The sequence below is a fragment of the Mauremys reevesii genome, linkage group 10 (genome assembly GCF_016161935.1).
Source record: "Mauremys reevesii isolate NIE-2019 linkage group 10, ASM1616193v1, whole genome shotgun sequence".
In the NCBI taxonomy this organism is placed as follows: domain Eukaryota; kingdom Metazoa; phylum Chordata; order Testudines; family Geoemydidae; genus Mauremys; species Mauremys reevesii.
In genome coordinates, this window is record NC_052632.1 from 55,248,866 (window position 1) to 55,273,385 (window position 24,520).

Sequence of the window (24,520 nt, forward strand, 5' to 3'; positions counted from 1 at the left end):
CTGGGGTGACGTTGGTTGGGGTCTCAGGTGGGGGCAGTTGGGGACAAGGAGAAGGGAGGCTTAGCTAGGGGCTGAGGTCCCAAGGGGCAGTTAGGGGCAGGGGTCTCGGGAGGGGGTAATCGGGGACAAGGACTAGTGGTGCTTAGATAGGGGGTGGGGGTCCTGGGGGGCAGTTGGGGCAGGGGTCTGGGGAGGGGGCAATCAGCGGCCAGGGGCTGGGATTCAATGGGCTCTGGGCTCCCCGCGGCTGCCGGCAGCCCAGAGCCCTTTGACTCCCTGCGGCGGCTGGGATTTAAAAGGCTCTGGGCTCCCCGCTGCAGCGGGCAGCGCAGAGCCCTCTGATTCCCAGCCGCAGCTGGGGTTTAAAAGGCTCTGGGCTCCCCGCTGCAGCGGGCAGCGCAGAGCCCTCTGATTCCCAGCCGCAGCTGGGATTTAAAAGGCTCTGGGCTCCCGGTGGCTGCCGGCAGCCCAGAGCAGGGGAGAAACCTAGCTCCAAATATTGCTGGAGCAGAGCCCCTGACTGTGAATATTCCTGGGGCTAAAGCCCCAGGAGCCCATATAAGTTGGCGCCCATGGGCAGGAGGGACCCCTCAGGTGCTGGCAGTGGCAACAGCAGTGGTGGGGTCCCTCACTCCCCCCTCTGGGGAGCAGGCCATCAGGCCCCCCCAAGCAGCAGCAGCAACCAGGGAGTCCACCGGCTGGCAAGGTAGCGAGGGGCAGGGCATCTGGCCCAAACGAGAGTCTGAAGCAAAGGAACCTTGGGCCCAGCAGCAGCAGCTCCACGCCCACAAGAGGGTCCTGGACAGCCAATATGTTAGCCCTAGAATTAGGGTTACCAGATAGTGTTCTCAGTGGTAGCAGATGACAGAACAAGGAGAAATGGTCTCAAGTTGCAGTGAGGGAGGTTTAGGTTGGATATTAGAAAAAACTTTTTCACTAGGAGGATGGTGAAGCACTGGAATGGGTTACCTAGGGAGGTGGTGGAATCTCCTTCTTTAGAGGTTTTTGACAAAGCCCTGGCTGGGATGATTTAGTTGGGTTTGGTCCTGCTTTGAGCAGGGGGTTGGACTAGATGACCTCCTGAGGTCCCTTCTAACCTGATATTCTATGATTCTATGATAGCAACTGTGAAAAAACGGGACAGGTGGTGGTGGTGGTTGGGGGGCATGGGGGTGGTAATAGGCACCCATATAAGAAAAAGTCCCAAAAAACAGGACTATCCCTTTAAAAACAGGACATCTGGTCACCCTACCTAGAATGTTAAAGGCCCTTTTTTCCTACAAGCTGAGAAGGGATTACCTCAGGTCAATTAGGGACACCTGAATCCAATTAAGGGCTGCCTCAGGCCTTTAAAAATCCCTCCTCTGGGGAGAATAAGACAAGCTACTGCTGGGCTAGTGGCAGTAAAGAAACAAGCTTTTCTAAGCTGAAAGGCTATGCCAGAGGGGAACAGCCAAATCTGAGTGCATGCTTGGGGAAGGATGGACACCCCAGGGCAAACAACAGGACAACACCCTGCCCCAGTGAGGAGGCAGCGAAAGGTATGCCTTTGTGATTATAAGACTGTTTCCTTTTTGATTGATGATCACCCCCATTACTGATACTGGGGCCTACCCTGAAAACACAGCCACAGGTGCACAGGAAGCAGGAAGGCAAACACTGCCCAACGTGAGGCTGACTCTGCCATTGCCCGACCCTGGCAAGATAAAGGAGATGCCTTGCCACACTAGGAACACCCAGAGCATGGGGCTGCATCTCTGTTCATTTTGGCTAATAGCCATTGATGGACCTATCCTCCATGAACTTATCTAGTTCTTTTTTGAACCCTGTTATAGTTTTGGTCTTCACAAATCCCCTGGCAATGAGTTCCACAGGTTATCTATGTGTTGTGTGAAAAAGTACTTCCTTCTGTTTATTTTAAAGCCGCTGCCTGTTAATTTCATTGCACAACTTCTGGTTCTTGTGTTGTGAAGGAGCAAATAACACTTCCTTATTCACTTTCTCCATGCCAGTTGCGATTTTATAGCTATCTATCATATCCCCTTTTATTCATCTTTTTTCCAAGCTGAAAAGTCTGTCTTTATAAATCCATGGTACACCTAGACCTTGAATACTGTGTTAATGTCTGGTCACCCCATCTCAAAACAGATATCTTAGAATTGGAAAAGGTACAAAAAAGGGCAACAAAAATAATTAGGGGGTATGGAACAGCTTCAGTAGGAGGAGAGATTTAAAGAGTGGCATTATGACATTTCTGTCTTATTAGCTATCCCTTTCCTAATTGTTCCTAGGATTGTTAGATTTTTTTAACTGCTGCTGCTACGGGTGTTTTCAGAGAACCATCCACTATGACTCCAAGATCTTTCTTGTGTAATATAAGCTTTTGCAAGGGGTCTAACTTAGCTCCTAACTATAAAAGGCCCCTTTTTGAAATTGTGTGTATATGTTAACCCTAGAATTAGGGTTACCAGATAGCATTACCAGGATATTGTGACTGGGGTCATGATGGGGTTCTAATGCCACACCATTGTTGTCCCAGGTCTGCAGAATAGCCTGAAATTGCTAGTTGAAACTGGCTTACATCAAACTGATATGCTTCAGGCGCAGTGAAAGTCTGTCTGAGGCAGAATGACAAGGAAGCAATAGTGGCCAACAATCCCTCTTTTTCCATGTCAGCTAGACCAGAGGTTGTAGCTCAGTCTGCATCCAAAAGAAAAAGTTTCAACTACCCATGGCTTTGTCACTTCAGCAGTGGATAATTATCATTATGTGCTTTGCAAGGAACTAACCAAGACAGTCATTTGGAAACTAACTAGTGGAGACAGCCTGCTTGCTTGGGGTACCTGGCAGGAACCACATTATACCTCTTCTCTGGGAGCTGCACGGGCTTTCCCTTTGTTTCCAAGTGCAATGCATGGTGTTTGTATTCACCCATAAATCCAGGGCCGGTGTTAGACTCGCTGGGCCCAGGGTAGAAACTAAGCAATGGGCCTCCATCCTGCCTCCCTTAGCTGTTCATACATTGGATTACTGCAACATTTCTGAAGGCAAAGCTTGAACCCCACTGTCACCCATGGTTACAAAAGCAGGCTGCTGCCACTGCAGTTTTGTTAGTGTGTCTCACACAGAGCCACTGCCATTGAATCAGGGATTCTGCCTGTCTCACTCATTTATCACTGTAAATGAAATTCTTTCTGCAACAGATTCCACGTTTGCTACCTCAGCCACACTAAAAGGCTTGTTGTTTCTGAAAGGGAAGCTTATCTCTGGGCTGGGAAGTGGGTATTTGACCTTTCTTCTTTAGGCAGCCACAGAGAGAAGATTATTTCACTCCTCCGAAGCACCCACCCACCAAACCAATGTAATTGCCTCTTTGAATGTGATGTGCCCTGAGGGGACCAATACCATAGCTAGTAAGAGATCCGGAGATGGCATGCCTGTCCTAGGTAATAGAGAAGAGTCCATTTCAGCCTAACATTACATAATTAATGTGCAGACAGCTGAAAGATATCGAGTGAAGGTTTTGAGTCATTTTCTTGCAATTTTAACTACTCTAGTAAAAACACTGAGACCAAAAATGTAATACTAATAGAACAAAACAGCAAAATGCTGCAGAGACCCCGAAAATTACTGTGGGGTTTATTAATGGTAATTAATTAGCTACACAAGCCATAGTAAAATGTTAACTTTCAGTTTCCTAGGATTCTGAGTAGAATGCAAAGTATCAGAATGAAGAATCAGAAAGTTCTAGAATAACAAATTATAATACTGCTATTGCTATGATTTCTTTTATTTACCTTCTATAATTCTAAAACTATACTGAATAAGGAAAGAAGAGAAAACAAGATTAAAGAATTATGAAGAAAGGAAAAGACAGTAAAATGTTGATGAAACACAGACAAGGGATACTTGGAAAACACATAAATCAGCCAGGGTGAGTAACAGGGATCTTTGGGTATTAAATGGACCAGATAACTAGGAGGATAAATGTAAAAATAAAAATGTAAATGATAGTCACTTAAGAACATTTTACTATATGTCCAAAGAGCCATAATCACCAAAGAAAGGTAAATGGATTTTTTTAAAAAAATCCTACTTTCGAGAGAAAGGTAAAGCAGCAAATAAAAAAAATTAAAATATAACAAATGCTGATAACTTTTAATTTATATTAAACTTTTAAGAAATGCAGACATTTGATAAGGGATGCTAAAGGTACCAGTGGAAAAAATCCATGCTTGGTCAAGTTAAGAACACAATGGAATTTAAAAAAAAAATATATCAAAAACAAGGAATGCTAGCAATAGTGTATGTCCATTATTAGATTGAGATGGTAAAATTGTAATGCGTGTCCAAACTTTTTCACTAGAGATCATTTTTTATTTAAAATGCTATTTTTTTTTTTGAAAAAACAGCAACCTTTACAAGAAATTTTCCATTTTCATTGAAATTTTGCAGGGTTTTATTAAACATTGTTTGCTTTTAAAACCTGGAAAGTTTCAAAAGCTAACCAGTGTTTGGTTTTCAATTTTGTGATGAAAGCACAAAAAGTTGAGTTAAATTTTAAACAAAAATGAAGAAAAATTAAATTTTGGCAGGAAATAAATACAATTCCCAGCTATAAAGCTGTTAATGCAGATGCAGAAAAGAAAAAAGTGTTCAATAAATATTTCCATCCTGTATTTGGAAATAAGCTGGATGAAATATTCACATCATACAATGATGAAATATTTCCATTCCAACAGTATCTAAGGAGGATGTTAAACAGCAGCTACTGAAATTAAACATTTTAAAATTTGTGGCTTTTGATATCTTGCAGCCAAGAGATTTAAAAGAATTTGGCTAAGGGACTCCGTGGCTTGTTAATGTTTAATAAAACTTGTTATAGAGGAGAAGTTCTAGAGGACTGGAAGAAAGAAAAAAAGAGTAGTGTAGCTGTGGTAGCTGACATGGCCGAGTACATACCCACCAAGTTCAGGCAGATTTGTACTTGGCACACCTCAGTCATGCCTCTGTCACCACTACCCGTGGTGCTATAGCTACACTGCTTTTTATACTCATATTAGCTCAATCAGAGCTAGTGCGAGTATATGTACATGAGCAGGGCAATCGCATGCCTTGCTTGTAGCACGGACGTAGCCTAATGTCTGTCTCTCTGGTATTTTCTCCAGTCCTCGAATCATTTTCTCCTTTCTGCAAACTCCCCTTTTTTTTTTTAAACACGTGGACTGGAGGGTTCTAGAACTGTTCACAGGGTTCTAGTAGTGCTCTCACCGATGCCACCTAAAATGGTAAAAATCACTTCTCTACTCCTACTCATTACTCCCCTGTTTATACATCCACCGATCGCATGAGCCATTTCTGCCACAGCATCACGCTGCCTGGTTCTGTTCAGTTGCTTGTCCACAGTGACCTCCAGATCCCTTTTCAGAGTCACTGCTTTCGAGGTTACAGTCCCCCATTCTGTAGGCATGGCCTGCCTTCCTTGTTCCTAGAGGTATAATTTTGCATTTGGCTAGATGAAAGCACATTTTGTTTGAATGGGTGCAGCTTACCAGGTGATGAAAAACAGCAGCCATGCTAGCAAAGCTATTTTCAGAGCTTTCCTGATGAACCAAGAGTTTTTTAAAATGAGCAGCAGTTCCCTTATCCTCTCCCCTCGACTCCAGAAAGCAGAAATCACTGAGGATTTAAACAGCAGCTGTCCTGGGCAGCATTAGGAAAGTTACAGAGATGGGAAGAGCTAAACATCTGCCTCACTTGCATGGTGGATTCCAACAGTCCTCTATGAACCAAGGTGGAATACAACATGTGCTGTAGGTGATCAGTACACATTAGAAACTGTTGAGTTCATCATCAGCGCCTAGGCGCCTCCTCTTTAAAGAGCTGGAGCACAGCATGGCCCTTTTCCACAGACAGGCTCAAGGTTTGAGACATTCACTTCTCCTCATTTACCACTATGCAGCTGCAGAGACTACCCACATCAGTTGGCAAATAAAACCCCAAAGCTCCAATCCCTTCCAGAGGAAAAACCCTTCTCTAACCTTTAGATCACAGCCTGTCACTTATGCAGAGAGGTCTCCATGATACTAGGGAACGAGTGCACTGCGAAAGCACATTCTGATTAGCACTAGCCCAGTGCCCTCTCCCTGCTTCTCACAGCGGGATGAGAGGCCGCTCCACTCCTTATGGAAACTGACAGCTGCTCCACATGCCACTCTAAAGCTTGCAAGAAGCCCTGATGCTTCATCGCATCAAAACTTTGCCCAAACATTAATTTTGCACTGAAAATTTCCCTATTTTCCAAAAACTGTAAAGGTTTACATTAAAAAATGATAGGCGAAGGAAATAGGGTTTTGTGGGTGTGGGAGAGAAGGGTGCGCTTTGGTCACAGCTGTTAGGGGCAGGTCAGGGTGACACTGCTTGAGCCCAGGGAGGGGCTGAGGAAAGGGGTCAATACATATGCAGGGGCACAGGAGAGAAGAAAGGAGGTGTGGGAAGGAACATGCAGAAACCTCTATAGGAGGCTGCTATGCAGTTGGCGACAAGAGCGTTGGGCCCTTCAGAGCAGTGATTCTCAGCCAGAGCGCCGGGGCCCCCTGGGGGTCCATGAGCAAGCAGGGCCGGTGTCAGACTCGCTAGGGCCCGGGACAGGAAGCCAAAGCCCCGCTGTGCAGGACTGAAGCCCGGGGCCCTGAGCCCCAACACCCAAGGATGAAGCCTGAGCAACTTAGCTTTGCAGGGGCCCCTGTGGTGTGCCCTTAACGCAGGCCCTGGCTTGTATATGGAGAAAAACCGTTCTGGCACAGCTGGGCCATGGAGTTTTTATAGCATGTTGGGGAGGGGGCTTCAGAAAGAAAAAGGCTGAGAACCCTGTTTTAGAGCAGCTTCATACACAGGTGCGTGGCTGAGTACGGAAGGTACAGGTACCACGTGCCGGCAGCCCCAGCTTCCACGGTAGTGAGCAGCTCTCAGTCTCAGGTCCCCCTGCTGGAGAAGCAGCAGCCGCTCTTCACATTCTGTTGGGGCCAGGCGCTGCTGCGGAAGGATTGGCAGGTACTATTACTGGACACTACTGCCTGAGAGCTGGTGCCCCTCCAGGAGAGAGGAGTCCCTGGAGGAGAGGGAGTGGCAGGGGGCTAATGGAAGAACACATGCTCCACTGCTGGATGGGGGAAGCTGGGCTGCTCTCCCTGCCTGACCTGCCCACAGCAGTGACCCCAACACTGTCTGGAGGTGGGTGCTCCCTGCCATGAGGACATGGGAGATGCCCCCCCCCCACCTTTCCCAGGAAGGCACTGCTGGAGAAGGAGCTAGACAATCTGGTGACTCTCAGCAGCCCAGAGCCTTGTTTTGAACCATGAACTGAATGAAAATCTAAGAAAAGGGAGTGTCCATCAGAACCCCGCAAACAAATTCAGAGACAGACTGGGTTAGCCGGTTAATCCAACACGGGCATGGTTGGCTGAGCTAGACCTGCTCCCTCTGTGTCTAGCCCCACCCCTCCACTGCAATTAGTAAATGACATGATGAAATCACACCGTGTGACAGCCCTATGACAGGTCGCATGTGTCTGTCTGCATCGCTTGAGGTAGATCTGAGCTAAGTCTCTCTACGTGCTGCATTTGCTGAGAAAGGGGCTGGGGCTGGAGAATGCGAGTGCAGCTATGTCACAGTTGGGGACCTAGGGCTGCAAGCTGTCTCCAGACTTGCCACAGCCGCCTCCTCCCACCCACAGCCTCTTCTGGCAGGGTTTATTGCTGTTTATCATTCATCCAACTGAACAGACTTCTCGCCACACTCCCCAGGAGAGACATGCACCTGTATGTCACGATAGCATGTGCCACACTAAACGGGCACTTGGCCCACACACTCTGCAGTGGAGAGGGAAGGTGGGTGACAGCAAGCTGGTGCAGTGCTGGCCTCACATCTCTGGGTATTTGCCAGTATGACAGAGGGTCTCAGTTAGGGGTTATTTTCCTGGGATCATGGAGACCTCTCCCATTCACTGTAGCAGTAGCACATTGAAAGCCCTCCAGACTGTCCCAAGAGGACCCACTGCTCTCTCCCTCTGCTGCAGCATCTGCCATGATGTCACTTGCGGGTAGTAATGCTGTTGGCCACATGCTGGAGGCTCTTGGTCATAGATCTGAGCCACCATGCCTGTGAATCTACCTCGAAATGCCCTCTTCTTCCCTGACAGAAACGAAGCCATAGTGGATTTGAAACAGAGGACTAGGAGTGTTGCAGTCAAGTGGAGCTTCTTTTCTATCATTGCTTGTAAATGGCAATTTCCCACAAGCACAGACAGCATGTTTCCGATCAGAGCGAACCCAGCGTAGTGCTCGGTTGCTGGAAGAGGTTTTTATGTGGGGTTAGTTTCCTCTCCGGTTTGCACAGCAAAGGGATTAGCTGGCCAGTGCCACATCACCCCTGCTGCCAGCTTGGTGGCTTCACTGCAGTGCTCTAGGCCAGCAGTTCTCAAACTGTGGGTTGGGACCCCAAAGTGCATCACACCCCCATTTTAATGGGGTGACCAGGGCTGGCTTAGACTTGCTGGGGCCCAGGACCAAAGCCCAAGCCTGAGGGCTTCCACCCTGGGTAGTGGGACTCAGGTTATAGGCCACCTGCCAGGGGCTGAAGCCCTCAGGCTTGGGCTTTGACCTCCCAGCCTGAGGCAGTGGGGCTTGGGCGGGCTCAGGCTTCAGTCCCCCCTCCTCAGGCCTGGTAGTAATTGTTGTTGGCAGAAGGGGGTGACGGTGCAATGAAGTTTGAGAACCCCCTGCTCTAAGCGGTTGCAGATCTTCTCCACAAGCAGCCGGAGGAATGCTGACAAGTCCAGGAGGGTGTCTGTCTCAGCCTAATCAGGGTTGTAGAATGCTTGCCCTGCTGCTCTCTGCTCAGACAGATGCTCCAGCAGGCAAAAGGCAGAATTCCTTGGTCACCACATCCTGCTTTATCTGTCAAAGAGAGAGAGACCAGCCCCTCATGCTGCACAGAAACAGCTACCATGGCCTTGGATTTGACAGGCCACTGTAAGCCATGCTGCACCTGGGCATCCCCCTCTAGAATTCCCTCATCACCAAACTGAGGCAGTGAAGGAGGCCAGGGACATGCTGGAAGCCAGCATCATGCATGGCCTTGGTGACATGCAATCCATTGTCCGTGGCCACACTACTAGCAGAGAGTTAGGGGTTCATTCATTCCTCTGCAACAACATGCAGCTTCCCCACAATGCTCCTGGAAGAGTGCTGCTTTGCACAGACAGCACAGGTGGTGCTAGTCTTGTTCCTGCTTACCCATTGGGCCATGACAGCTGTTTGGCTACTGGTCCATATATTGGTGGACAGATACCCCTTGCCACCTTCACAGTTACCCAGAGAACACCATGTAGCTCCCCTCGTGGCTGCACACAGCTCTGCCTTGGCCCTCTTGGCAAAATAGGATATGTGCCAGCTGGGAGCATAAGCAGCTGCAAAGTCCCTGCAGCCCTTACTCTCCATTTGGGAGAAAGGAAGCAGGTGCACAGCCAGCATCATTGCACAGGCTGCAGTCAGTGATATGGCCAAAGGCTGGTTAGGACTGTATTTCTGTCCCATTTGAACACACTAAGTGTGCTCTGCCAACCCCTGCTCTGAGGGCCCAGTGCATATTTGTTGTCCTGAGAGAGGCTGCTGCTACTTTAAGTCATGAGGGCTGCGCGCCATGTGGCTCAGCATGCCAGAGGCCTCTGCCCTTTAGGGGTCACAGTCAAAGCCAGCCATAAATATCTGCACAGCTGGCAAGTGACCCTTATATTGTCATCACCACCATTCAAAAGGAGCGGTGTCTAAAGGGCTTTGCAGCAGGGGCCTGGGGTTTGTAGCTGGTGATGGCTGCTGCTGAATGGTAACGTGAAGGAGCTCGGTCTTCCCCACAGCGCTCCTACTAAACCCATGTCCAGCAGAGGGGGAGGCAGTGTCCCAAACTGCTGCACAATATTCTGTTGGCGCGAACACCCGTGCTGGGAATGAGGTTCAGAGAACATTTGCTTCTGTTCCCCAGGAGGATCCTGTTAGCTTTTATCCCACGGCAGTGCAGGAGGTGAGAGTTTCCTTTAAGTGTTCTAGATGTTACCAGTATATTAGGAGTCAAACTGGACCACAGTCTAAATGAGTGACAACTGTCTGGGAAGGGAGTGGATGATCCTCAACAAACTGTAAGGGGCTGATAGGCCAGGCGATAGTTTAGATGGAAGTTTGTGGGCATTATCAGACTCTCAAAGTAAATCTCCATTGATGAAGCTTTGGCCAGAGCATTCATGTCCTGACTGTCTCTTCAGCATTGGGTAGAACGTTAGCCACATCAGCGAGACAGAGCCCATCCACATGTACATACTTACAACCTACCAACAATTAAAGCCAGTAAGTATATACATTGAAATGGATCCTTGCAGGAGTCCACTACAGAGATGTCTAAGGGAGTTAAGTTTGTCTCCATCTTGCAAAAAGGAACTCAAATTTGTTATTTCCATGATGAGCTGCACCATGGGTTTAGAGAACAGTGTGACACAACTTGGCAGTCAGCCCCACCTGCCAAACAGCATCACATGTAGCTGATAGATCCACCAGAACAGCACCAACTTTCTTGCTCTTCTCAAAGGCATCTTCAATGTCTTGTGTTGAGTGAATAATGTAATCTTGGGTACAGCATGCTCATCTGAAGCCAGTCTGAACAAAGAGCAGTTGTAGCTTGATAACCTCACTGATGCACATCAGAATCGGTCTCTTCATAAACTTGTATTTGACACAAAGTAGAGAGATGAATCACTAGCTCTTGGGATCTTCCAGGCTTTTCCTGGTTTCAGAATGGCTACAGCCTTTGCATTGAGCCAGATTTTTGGGATGCGGTTGTTCTGGAAACACTGGTTGAGGAACCAAAGCAATCACCTTTTAGCCCTAGGTATAGTAGGAACTTCATATGGATATAATCCAGGTATGGAGCCTTTCCTGTTTTCATAAACGTTATGGTCCAGTCCAGCTCTTTGTCTGAAAAAAAGACCCATCAAGTTTGAATCCACATTAGGAGCCTGCCATCTGTAATCTCAGTTTTGACTGCAGGGCTGAAAGACTTATCCAGGTTCTGTCTATGGGCAATAGCCATTGGCTGGGAAATGACAATATTTGTGGAGACAGGAAACCCCTTTTTGATGAGCCTGGAATATCCAGAAAGACTTTTAATGGTCTACTCATTCCAGCCGGAAAGCCTGGCAAAGTCCACCTTTGTGACTGTCTCCCTCTATCGATCACACCTTGTTTGATCCAGCAGTTGAATGAGTTCCTTGCTCTTATTAACAGCCTCCTGTTTGTTACCAGCAGCTCTGAATTCCTGGCAGAGCTTAATTGCCTTTGATGACCACCCAGGGATATAATGCTGGCAATAGACTCCAGGGATTGATTTCTTAGCAGCTGCCTGAACTAATTCACTATTCAAGCAGCTCTAATTAAAACTTCAGCCTTATTGTTCCAGTGTGTTGTGTCCCTGTCTCCTACCGCGTGTCTGTGTGGTCTGTTTATTCTGTACAGAATTCACAGTAGGGACTGTCTGCTACTCTGTTTAGCACAGTGGCACCCCATTCTCGGTTGGTTCTTAGGCTGTACTGGAATAAATAATAATTCGGTTAGCATGCCTCCCACTCGAACTGGGACATACCAATGCACCTGTGGGAAGAGCCAACAGCACTCAGTGATAGCAGAATAGTTTAAGCCAAGATATAAATAGACTAAGACCAGAAGGGGCCATTATGATCATCTAGTCTGACTTCCTCCACAACATGGGCCAGAAAAAAAATTCACCCAGTGATTCTGGCATCAACGCCATAACTTCTGACTGGGCTAGAGCAGGTCTCTTAGAAAGATACCCAATCTCACCATAAAGACTTCAAGTGATGGAGAATCTGCCACATCCCCAGGTAAGCTATTCAATGGTTAATCACCCTCCCTGTGAGAAAATTGCACCTTTATTTCTAGCCTGAATTTGTCTAGCTTCAGTTCCCAGGCACTGGATCTTGTTGTGCCTTTGTCTGCTGGACTGAAGAGCCCTCTGCTGTCTTCTCCCCAGGTAGGTATTTACAAACTGTGATCATGGGCGCCAACTTATATGGGCTCCTGGGGCTTTAGCCCCAGGAATATTCCCAGACAGGGGCTCTGCTCCAGCAATATTTGGAGCTAGGTTTCTCCCCTGCTCTGCGCTGCTGGCAGCCTAGAGCCCTTTAAATCCCAGCCGCCGCCAGGAGTCAGAGGGCTCTGGGCTGCCCGCTGGGATTTAAAAGGCTCTGAGCTCCCCACGGTTGCAGGCAGCCCAGAGCCCTCTGATTCCCGGCCGCGGCTGGGATTTAAAAGGCTCTGGGCTCCCCGCGGTTGCAGGCAGCCCAGAGCCCTTTGAATCCCAGCCCCTGGCCGCTGATTGCCCCCTCCCCAGACTCCTGCTCCAACTGCCCCCCAGGACCTGATTACCCCCTCCCGAGACCCCTGCCCCTAACTGCCCCTTGGGACCTCAGCCCCTAGCTAAGCCTCCCTTCTCCTTGTCCCCAACTGCCCCCTCCTGAGACCCCACCCAACATCTCCCCCGGACCCTCCTACCAGTCCCCAGGTAAACCTCCTGGACTCCCATGCCTATCCAATTGCTGCCTGTCTCCTGACTGCCCCGCCGAACCTCTGCCCCATCCAACCCCCCCTGCTCCTTGTCCCTTGACTGCCCCCCGGAACTCCCTACCCCTTCTCCAACCACCAAACTGCTTACTGTGCCATTCAGACCAGCGTGTCTGGCTCCGTGCAGCTCCAGACAGTTGCTGCCATGCTCCCCCATGGAGCCCACAGCCCTCTTCCACCCCCAGCACCTGCTTTCCGGATTTGAACACCTCAAAATTCAGGAATGCTCAAGCTCGGTTTGGGCAGCTTTTACTTCATTTCTCCCAAATCAGTTTCCCCTGCAAGGTACCAACTGAAGGTGTAGGAGAACAGAGAGATCGGGTGGCCTCCTAATGCCTGGAAAAGAGACAAAGGCCGGAGGAGGGAGTGTCAGTGCCTGTGCGGACTTCTGGGAAGTGCACGGTGTGGAAGGGGATGCTGTGATGCTTTGGAACAACTCCATACAAAGCCAGTCAGGACTCTGGGGGAGCCTCCTCTCTTGGAGCATACTGTCTCCAGGGCAAGAAGCTTACACCTTCCTGGGTCTGACCTCGGAGCATTCAGCATGCCCTTCCACATCATGCACTTTCCACAGCGAGTCTGCCCAGGCTGGACTGGGGCAACCAGAAGGCCCTGCACCCCAACTCCGCAGTCAGATGTGACTCTCAGCCAGACAGTAAAACAGAAGGTTTATTAGATGACGGGAACACAGTTTAAACAGAGCTTGTTGGTACAGAAAACAGAACCCCTCTGTCAGGTCCATCTTGGGGGGTGGGGAGCCCAGAACCAAGTGCTGGGTCTCTCCCCCTTTCCCCAACCAGCTCCAAACTGACACTCCCTCCTCTGGCCTCTGTCTCTCTTCTGGACAAGGAGGCCACCTGATCTTTGTCCCCAACACCTTCAGTTGGCATCTTGCAGGGGAAATTGAGGCACCCACACAGTATTCAGAGAAAATATTAAGAACATTCCCACTTCATCACAACAGGTACAACAAAATATAATACTGTATATTGAAGTAGGCAAGTGCTGCTTCTGACTTTCCACTTTTAATTGACCCTTGTAATCTTGTGGCACTGACGCGTTGTAGCTTCATTTTATATCGGCTTACAGGGCAGGAGTGGGGGGGCACCACCATTTTGGGCCCCACCAAAAATAATACAAACCTGCCGCTTATGACTGTGATCAAGTCCTCTCTTAACCTTTATGATGAAAACCTTCCATCATAGGCGTCAACTTCTCCTGGCACTGGTGGGTGCTCGTGCACACACACACCCCCGGCCCTGCCTCCATTCCAACCCCTTTCCCAAAGTCCCTGCCCCAACTCTACCCCCTCTCTGCCCCTATTGGACTCCTCCCCCAAATCCCTGCCCCGCCTCCTCCCCGAGCATGCCGTGTTCCCGTTCCTCCCCCTTCCCTCCCACAGCTTGTTACGCCTGTTTTGCAGCAGCACGCGCTGGGAGGAGAAGCGGGGAAGGTGCACTCAGGTAAGGAGGCAGAAGCGAGCTAGGGCAGGGAGCTGCCGGTGGATGCAGAGCACTCACCAATTTTTCCCTGCGGGTGCTCCAGGGCTAGAGCACCCAGGGAGTCGGTGCCTATGCTTTCCATAGAGCAGAAGAAAGGGGAGAAAACGGCCTGTGAGAGGTCTTGGAGATCACCTTTTTCCCCCATTGCAGGTCTTCACTAGGCATGTGTCGCTATTATCTACCTCACCCCTGCCCCACTGTTTGCTCCATGGTCCAAATTGACAGGATAATGGCCCCTCCCTTTCCTACCTACAACTTAATGTTCAGGACTCGGAGCGCCACATGGCACCCTCAGCAGCAGGGTGTGGAGGAACATCAGCAGCTCCTGCTGGCATGACCACACATAAGGGTGCTGTGCTCACAGAATCATTGCACCAACACAGAGACAGGTGGCCAGGTAGTAGCAAACCAGGAAGAGAGTAGTCAGAGGAAAGGGAAAAGAATGGTTGGTGCTACTTGCAGAGTGGACCATTGTGGCAATTTAGACCACCACTGCCAAGGCTTTTAGTTCAGAGTTACCCCAAAGAAATCACCCTTCCCAAACATAGCTTTAGTTTACATTTTTGAGAATAGCAACATTTCAAAACTGGGGAATAGGGATACCATAGGGACCTGACAAAGCCAGGGGAATGGGCAGCATGATGCCAGATGACATTCAGTGTTGGCAAATGCAAGTTAATGCACCTTTGGAGGAGTAATTTTAACTTCTCGCACTCTTTACTGGATTCTAAATGCACTGGAACCACTCTGGGAAAAGAGCTGGGTTGCACTGCAGATGGCTTAGTAAAGTCCTTGGCTGTGTGTAGCGGTGGCCAACAAGCAAAGAAAACGGATGGAAATTAATACTGCAAATAGTGTTATACTGTCAATTCTATCACCCCATCTTAAGAATATACCGGAAATCAAAGAGCTCCAGAGATGGGCAATGCAAACGATTAGAGGAGTGGATAGACTTCTGTATGAAGAGGTGTTAAGATGGACTGTTTAAGGAGGAACTGGATAAGAGGGGACATGATAGAGGTATACTGAAGGAAGGGGCTAGAGAAGGTAAATGAGATGCTCTTATTCACCCTCCAATGCAAAAAGAACATGGAAATATTCAATAAAATTTAAAACTAACAGGAAATATTTTAAAACAATGGAACCCACAAAAAATCCACCAAAAAGAATACGAACACCATTTGCGCGCGCGCGCGCACACACACACACACCATATCTATATGTAACCACGCTAGGTGACGTTCACACTTGTGTAGGGTACCATCACAAAGAGATGCACAAATAAAGTGGTGCACCAGCCTTCGCTAACCCTCAGCAGCATGATGAATTTCACCCCATTATCTTTTGCTTTTGTCTGTGACAATTTTTATCTTTCCAGGATTAATGCTTATCTGTTTGCCTGTGACTATGGTAGTTGCATTTGTCACACATTAATTTCTTAAAACAAAAGTGAATTAGTATATTACAAAAACAAAATGCATAAAAAAACCCTGAATACATGAGAGAAATCTTTAGCCTCCAGAATATCTAGTCACCTTGGCATCTTTCTTTCTTTCTGTCTCCCGCTCATATAAGTTAACTGCCTCCTTTCTCAGCAAATCATTACTTATATATATATTCATATATAAGTGTAAATTAGAATTTACATGTTTATAAATATTTTATATTTCTCATTAGAAATGCATTGTGTGGAGATAGACATTATTCTGTGGAAATATTATAGATAGTTTTGCAGTTTAAACTTGACATGTAATTCTCATTGTTTGGAGGTAAGAGACGGCAACATAAACCAGGAGCTTAGGGCCTCAGCTCCTGGTGCCATGTGATGATGCCAGAATCTCAGCTTTCATTTTAAAAAAACCTCTCCTGGCAGTGAAGAAATGTTTGAAAATGTGACCCAAGTGTTATTGCTATAGTAATCTCTGCCTGAGTCTGAAGACAGCCTGATACAATAACTGAGAACTACAGACGACATTATTCATCTTATAGGAACATACGAATTGCCAGACTGGATCAGTCCCATACTCCATCTAGTCCTGTCTCTGACAGTGACCAGAACCAGATGCTTCAGAGAAAGGTGTAATACCTCCACAATAGGCAGATGTGGGATAATCTTCCCCCAAACAGGTCATAGCCTCATCTCTTGGCTTGAGTCCTGAAGCCTACTGATGCTTCCAAAATTTGTTCATAATTAATTATGATCACTCTGGATCTTCTTGAGATCCATATAAATGTCCAATCTCTTTTGAATCTTGTTCAGTTCTTGGCCTCAGTGATTTCCTCATTACTAGCCCCCTTTGCAGATAATTAATAAATACATAAAAACAACACAGGACCCAGTAGGGGACCCTGAGGCCTTGCTGCTAAGCTTTGCCATGATGAAAATTGACCATTGAACCTAAGTGTTTTGTCTCCTAGCCAGTTTTTGATCTATGGGAATACTCTGCCTCTTGCCTCATGACCACTTAGGCCTGGTCTACACTAGGGTGGGGGGTCGAACTAAGGTACGCGACTTCAGCTACGCGAATAGCATAGCTGAAGTCGAACTACCTTAGTTCGAACTTCTTACCTGTCCAGACGCCGCGGGATCGAAGTCTGCGGCTCCCCCGTCGACTCCGCCACCACCATTCACGGTGGTGAAGTTCCGGAGTTGATGGGAGCGCGTTCGGACTTCGAACTATCGCGTCTAGATTAGACGCGATAGTTCGAACTCCGAGAAGTCGAACCCTACGCGTTGACCCGGCAGGTAAGTATAGACCTACCTTTAGCTTCTTCAGTAACCTCTTGTATGAGACATTGTCAAAGGCCTTTTGAAAGTTGAAATACATATCAGCTGGTTCTTCTTTATCCACACATTCAAAGAATTCTAAGAGATTTAGTGAGACACAATTTTCCTTTGCAGAAACCATGCTGGTTAGACCCTGGCAGACCGTGATCTTCCTGGTGTTTTGTTGTTCTATTTTTAATTATTGTTTCAACCAATTTACCAGGTACAGATGTAAGGCTGACTTGTCTGTAATTCCCCAGATCTCCTCTACAGTCTTTTTAAAACCTGGGTACATTTGCCACCTTCCAGTCCTTTGGAACAGTGGCAGTTTTTAGTGAGTTTAGAAATTTTTGTTTGCAACTCAGTCACTACCTACTTGAGCTCCTTCAGAATTCTTGGATGCATCACCTGGGTCTGGTGACTTATTGTTTAAATTGCAATAAATCACAATCAGTTTGCTCCAGGACCTTTTTCAGACACCTCCATCTCTGAGAGCATCTCATCTTTACCAGAAAGACCAGTCCCAGGTAGAAATCTCCCCAACAGTGGGCTGAGGCAAAGAAATCATTTAGTTTCTCACCAATGTTCTTATAGTCTTTAATTGCTGTCTTTAACCCTTAATGATTTAGCAAGCCCATCAATTCTTTTGCAGACTTTATGATTCTGCTATATTTAAAGAATCCCTTGTTTGTTTTTATTCCCTTCACTATTTGCTCTTCAGACTCCATTTTGGCCCTTCTTACTTAATGTCTGCTGTAATTTATTATCCTATTTATTGGCTTCAGAGGCTCAGATTTCTACGTTTTCAAAGATGTTGGTTTGGCTCAAATAACTTCTTGAACCTTTCATGTAGACCAGTGCTTCTCAAAGCCTGTCTGCCGCTTGTTTGGGGAAAGCCCCTGGTGGTCCGGGCCAGTTTGTTTACCTGCTGCATCTGCAGGTTTGGCCAATTGCAGCTCCCACTGGCTGCAGTTCACTGCTCCAGGCCAATGTGGGCTGCGGGAAGCGATGCGGGCCGAGGGACGTGCTGGCCGCCCTTCCCGCAGCCCCCATTGGCCTGGAGCAGCGAACTGCAGCCAGTGGGAGCTGCAATTGGCCAAACCTGCAGACACGGCAGGTAAACAAACTGGCCCGGACCACCAGGGGCTTTCCCCGAACAAGCGGCAGACAGGCTTTGAGAAGCACTGATGTAAACAACATGGTTTACTCCTTGCTTTCCTGGTTTCCCTCTCTGTTCAGGGGTAGGGGTGTGTGTGTGTACTCTGAGTCTATTATAGGTTTTTCTTAGTAGCATCCAAGCCGTCTCTGGGGATTTTCTTTCCTTTACTTTTAGCTTTAGGGCCTTAGCATCTAACCTTCTCATTTTATTGAAATCTTTTTCTAAAGAAATCTGTCACTTTTTGGTATCCTACCTGCCTTGTGGATGTTTAACCTAATTATATTGTGGTCATTGTTAGGTTTGTCACTTTTTTTAAAAAATTAGCCTGAAGTAATAACCTCTCCTCTTCGTGCTCTAGAGCTAGCTGTTTCAAAAAGCAATTACATGAAGTGTTTTTCGGGAAACCTTGTCCTGTTGGGCATCTGACAAGTGTGTGTGTGGGTAGTTAGTCTCCCATCACTAATATTAGGTTAGATATTGCTGCCTTTTTCATCTCTCTTGACATTGTGTACTTATCTACATACCAAATGCCTTATAAACTGCTGAATCTTGGCCTGCTGAGAAACCTCAGGAGCACTGGAAAGCCTAAAAGAAATTTTAGAGACTCTGAAAAAGGCATAGTAAAAGTTGCCGGATTTCTGGATTCAGAGGATCATGCACACCAGTGTCATTTACAGTAAATCTTTGAGCTCCTGCACAACCTGGAAAATATCAGTTGTAGGTACAGGATCTCATGCAGTTCCTGATTCACAGCAGCTATCACACAGCATATAGAGGAAGTCAATCTTTGTTGTCGCTTTATCGTAGCATTTAGACAAAGCTAACAGATATTGTCACAGGCTGACTAAAGAATCATATTCCCAAATAAGTCTCTCCAACCATTCTCTAGAATGTACTATTAATTTGCCTCCCCTCTACCCCCACTGGAGAAGCTTTGTAATTCAAAGCTGGTTCCTTGATCCAACAGGGCTTCAGCACTCCCTTCAATAATATATGCATGTCATCCCATAAACTATGGGTGGGATTTGCAGAAACACTCAGTGTTGGCCTAACGCTGACCCCATTGAAGTCAACGATAAAATTTCCATTAGTTTCAATGGGAACAGAATTAGACCAACATTGAATGCTTCAGAAAAATCCCACTTTGTACATTTTCCAGTTAAACTGAGATAGCTCATACAATAACTTGGTGTGGTCTGAGCATATACAAAACAATTGTTTCTTTCTAGGTAATAGTTAGAGCTGAGTGAATGCAGAATTTCCATCCTGCAGGAAATTCTGACATTGCAATATTTTGAAGTTTTCTGTAGAATGGAAATTTGATTGGGGAATGCTGAAACATTTCCTTTAGATATTTTTGATCCAAACAACAAAACAATTTGACACTCCTGAGATAAAATGTTTCATTTCAGTTTGTCAGAATAACCCAAAATGCTTCATATGGAGTTATTTCAACATTAAACTGCATTTCCTTATGGGAGAGCCTGATATTACCATTCTACCCTAAGGGCCAGGCCCCAGACTGGACTACAGCTCCACAATACACCCAAGCTCATATATAGCCTGTCACAGGGACCACTCACTGTGAGTAGCACCTCCTGCTGGCCATCCTTAGTATTAGCTCTGCCAGCTTGTGCTCCCCCTCCAGTATTGTCTTTTTTCCCCATCTTGTCTTGCTCTGCTGCCCTGCTTGCTCCTGGGTCTGCATCTTCTGTGGCTTAGCCCTCCAGCCAGGTCATTAAAGTCCTCCCCTTCCAGGGAATTCAGTCTTTTCAGACCTGCTGTCTGTCTGGCACCTCCAATACCCTGGCCACTCCCCAGTGGCTGGTAGGGGAACTCAGGCCCCCTATTTATAATGGGTTCCAGACCAGGGACCCTATAACAAGCAGCCACAGTCCCTGTGTAGTCCTACCTCTTCCTGCTGTTTCCCTGGTCGCCTTCTTACATGTCTGGCTTGCCCTCTCTCTGGTTTTGCTAGCCTCCAACTCCCTCCACTCAGGGAGTGACTACAGCCTTTCCTAGGCAGCAGCTCTGCTACCTGGGTTTATACCAGCCCTGCCTGTTCCAGCACATGTGAGCCTGTCCTTAATTAGCAGCCTCCAGCCTAAATCTCTCCTGTTTGAAGCCTGATCAGCTGATTGGGCCCACTGGCCTAACTCAGCACTTGCTGGGCTAGTATGGGGAGCATACCCCCATTATGCACCACTCAACTTGGTCACAGTGAAATCAGTGCATTGCCTTATCTGATGTAGGCCATCTGGAGCCTAGCCCATAAGAGAGAATGGGGGCTGGAAATACACAACCCATAAGTAAGGTGACCAAGTATCCTGATTTCATAGAGACAATCCCGATAGTCAGAGCTTTCTCTTAAATTGGCACCTATTACCCCACCCCACCCCCAGTCCCAATTTTTCACACTTACTGTCTGGTCACTTCACCCATGAGACAATACGCCACAGTAGGATAATGAAGTTTGATTCATCTAGAATCAGTTAAAAAAATTAATCTGGGTCATTTCAAAAACAAACCATTCCAGTTTGGATCGAATTGGCCCAAAATGAAATATTTCATTCTGATTTTTCCCCAACAGAAAACTGCATTTCACAGAAACTGCACTTTTCATTGGAAAAATCATTCTGATGGAATATTCCAAACCAACCCTACTATTTCAAAATAGTTTAAGAAAGGTCCAGCTAATAAAATTGTGTTCACTCCTGATACCAGCTGCCATTTTTAGCTTCTGTCCATTAGTAAACAGTTGCAGGCTTTTTTACTTCTGATTTAGTAACAGGGTTATTTTATCTTTTGAGACAGCTCACACTCTCTGTCCCATTGGGGGTTGCTTTAACTCAGAATTTCTGTGGCCAATTTTTTTTTATTTGTTTTTTTTCTGCCAACTCCAGCAGCGTCCCACTTCCTTACAGTACAGAGCGTTAGATTTCCTTGACTTATGTTTATTTTGTGAATGTGTGTAGACAGTTCACCACCACAACAGATTTTACAAAGGTAAAATCCATATTTTATGCTGAAGCATCTTTTTGGCTGAAATGGTGGGTAGCTGTGCAAGGAGGCTGCGCTGTATGTGCTCCTGTCGGCCAGCATAGCAGGGAATGCTAGATTCTGCTGGTGCTGACTCAGATAGTCGTGCCATGGCAACTGCCTTTTCTACAGTGAAACTCTCCTGTTGTAAGCATCTTTCACACAGCGTTTTGTTGAGCAAACTCCTCCACAAACTGATCTCCGATCATGACTAATTCAAATGTGCCAAAAACTCTCACTTCCTCAGAAGCCCACCTAGTTCAGTTCCTAGATAGTCATGTAGTGTGGAGTCCCATGTAATATGCCAGCCTCGTATCTTTGCCTATGCCTGGAGCAGGAAGAGGGAAGGTAGACCCAGGGGGTACCTGAGCGCACCCCGGGGACTGTGCAGAACCAGCACCATGCTTGCCTGACATATGCATCCCTCTGAGATGGGGACTAGAACTGTGAGAGTGACTGAGAGCACCCATGGCATTCTTATGACTGAGGGACCCCAGCCACTGAATGTAACTGTAACCAGGGCCTGGGCGTGCGCCTCTTACTCTGACTGGAGGGGTATGGCAGTAGGTCAGGTTCACTCTCCTAGCAGTGCCACAGTGGGATCATGCCCACTCTCCATGTCCAGGATGGCCTGATCCTGCTAGGACAGTCTAGGTGAGGGTCCCCAGACAGTCGGCTGTTGCCAAGGCCCCTCCACCTTGCTCTGAGGTTCTATGTCCTGGCCAGCTCCCCCACGGCACTAATTTCACTCCTGACAGTGATTCTGGAGGTGGCTCTTCAAGACCTCTCCTTTTAGGGGCAACTGAGGAGTTGGGGCCCACCAGGATGACAGTCAGTTTCTCCATCCATGTAATTTCCCCATTCTCAGATCCACCACTACTGGGTCTGTAAAGGGGTGGCCTGTTCTGGAGATCTTCCCCCTTATCCCAACCCACACTTGCCCAAGCCCATCTCATTCCCTACTGCACACTGGCCAGAGCTCCCATTGGTGGCAGCCATTCTTCCTGAGATAGTGCAGTCTGCCTCTAAGGTAGTATTGCTAACTCAGACCAATGCATTGTAATTTTTGCTCTGTCTGAAGAACGTCTTGTGATGATGTGAAGAATTGTACTCATCGAGAGAGAGAGACTTTCTTTTTATGCAGTACCCTATAGCCTAGAGGAGAGTGCCCTCAACCACAGATAATGAGTTCCAGTCCCAGATCTTCTACTGACAGTATTTCAGTGGCATTCACAACTCTAAATCTGAACCAAGGTCTCATACCTTGTGCACGTGGCAGGGTAACTATCATTCACCCATTTCACTGATAACTAAGAGTTTGCCCAAGGTCATTTCAGGCTGAGCTGACAATAGAACCCAGGGTTCTAATCAACAGAGCTAAAAACATAGCAACCCTTCTGCCACCTAGTCTCTAAGGTCTGGTCTACACTGGGGGAGGGGGATTGATCTAAGTTACGCAACTTCAGCTATGTGAATAATGTAGTCAAAGTTGATGTACTTAGATCTACTCACTGCGGTGTCTTCACTTTGAGTTGACTGCTGCAGCTCCCCCGTCTACTCCACCTGCACCTCTCGTGGAGGTGAAGTACAGGAATTGATGGGAGAGTGCTCAGGGGTCGATTTATTGCATCTAGACTAGATGCAATAAATTGACCCCTGCTGGATCGATCACTGCCCACCGATCTGGCAGGTAGTATAGACAACCTCAGAAACTAAATGCTCTATAACCCATGCTAACACCATGTAGGTCTGTGTCGCTCCCTACTGGCTAGTCCACCTATAGAGGTTTGACTCTACTACTATTTCTATGCTAACACACAGCCCAATTTTTAAAGGTATTTGGTTGCTTGACGATGCAGATAGGCACCTTTGAAAATCCCACTAGATGCCTAACTCTTAAAATCCCGCTAGGCACCTATCTGCACCTCTAGGAACCTCTTAGCTGCAGCATTGAGCTGGGAACTCATGTTCAGCCAGTTTCCACTATGACCCCTACGTTCTTTTCAGAGTCCCTGCTTTCCTGGATGGAGTCCCCCATCCTGTAAGCGTGGCCTGCACTCTTTGTTCAATTTCTAAGGCTCTCAGTGTGCAAGGAGGCTACCTCCCAGTGGGATTTGTCTGGATGATGACATTCCTTGTTCTTAGATACATGACATGCTGTGGACTGTATTAAACATGCACTGGTCAAAGAAACCCAGGAAAACTAGATCACTCTGTTTAACTGATCTGTCCTCAAAATTCTTTAACACCAAGATTAAAAGAGTGATATCTACCAACTTTACTGACACTGATTTTATATTTTCTTACAGATCATTGATGAAGACATTGAACACAATTGGGCCAAGAACTGATCCCAGCAGGATCCCATTAGAAACACCCCCAGTTACAATTAGTTTTTGAGATCTCTCATTTAACCAGTTTCTGATCCACTTAATATGCACCACACTGATTCTTTTAAAGTGCTAGAATATATTTGGTGATGAGTTAAATGCCTTCGAGAACTCTAAGGACCAGACTTACAAAGAAACTTAGGTGTGGTGATGCTGATACCCGCCCCAAACCTAAATAGAAAAGCACCAGCGTTCACAAAGCCCTGTACAATGTGAATATGGAGAGCAGCACTCTAGACTGGGATTCACAAAAGCCGGCCTGCTAGGTAGCTCCTCACATGAGAGAGCCAATTGTGTTCGCTAATGTGAGGATTGTTCTGTTTCCTGCCATCTCCTCCCCTGCTGTCTTGATGATCCTGTTTACTACTTATCTGTACATTGAGATAAACACATTCCTTTGCTTAGGATTGATCATTTTGGCAACTTCTGCCCAAGCAGAACATGTACATCGTACGGGAGAATTCATAACTAACCAAAAGAAGGTTGAGGGGGGATACGATTGCTCTTTATAAAGATATCAGAGGGATAAATATTAGGGAGGGAGAGGAATTATTTAAGCTTAGTACCAATGTGGGACACAAGAACAAATGGCTATAAGCAGGACACTAGGAAGTTTAGACTTGAAATTAGACGAAGGTTTCTAACCATTAGAGGAGTGAAGTTCTAGAACAGCCTTCCAAGGGGAGTAGTGGGGGCAAAAGACATATCTGGCTTCAAGACTAAGCTTGATAAGTTTATGGAGGGGATGGTATGATGGGATAGCCTAATTTCGGCAATTAATTTGGCAATTGATCTTTGATTATCAGCAGGTAAGTATGCCTAGTGGTCTGTGATGGGATGTTAGATGGGGTGGGATCTGAGTTACTACAGAGAATTCTTTCCTGGGTGCTGGCTGGTGAGTCTTGCCCCCATGCTCAGGGTTTAACTGATCGCCATATTTGGGGTCGGAAAGGAATTTTCCTCCAGGGCAGATTGGC

General features: G+C 47.0%; 1 protein-coding gene and 2 long non-coding RNA genes across 3 annotated transcripts in view; 1 reads left to right on the forward strand and 2 right to left on the reverse strand.

Moving 5' to 3' along the window:
- The window catches only part of GSG1L (GSG1 like), a 133,660-nt gene that overhangs the window by 102,112 nt on the left and 7,028 nt on the right, over window positions 1-24,520 (reverse strand). The gene's annotated exons all lie outside the window — the stretch shown is intronic.
- LOC120373521 lies at window positions 1,358-24,028 on the forward strand. The gene is made up of 3 exons (XR_005585569.1): window positions 1,358-1,541; window positions 3,829-3,934; window positions 23,463-24,028. It is a non-coding gene; the product is annotated as an uncharacterized LOC120373521 (long non-coding RNA).
- On the reverse strand, window positions 9,648-20,163 carry LOC120373523. Its single transcript, XR_005585571.1, has 2 exons — window positions 20,027-20,163; window positions 9,648-11,635 (listed from the first exon to the last, which is right to left on the reverse strand). It is a non-coding gene; the product is annotated as an uncharacterized LOC120373523 (long non-coding RNA).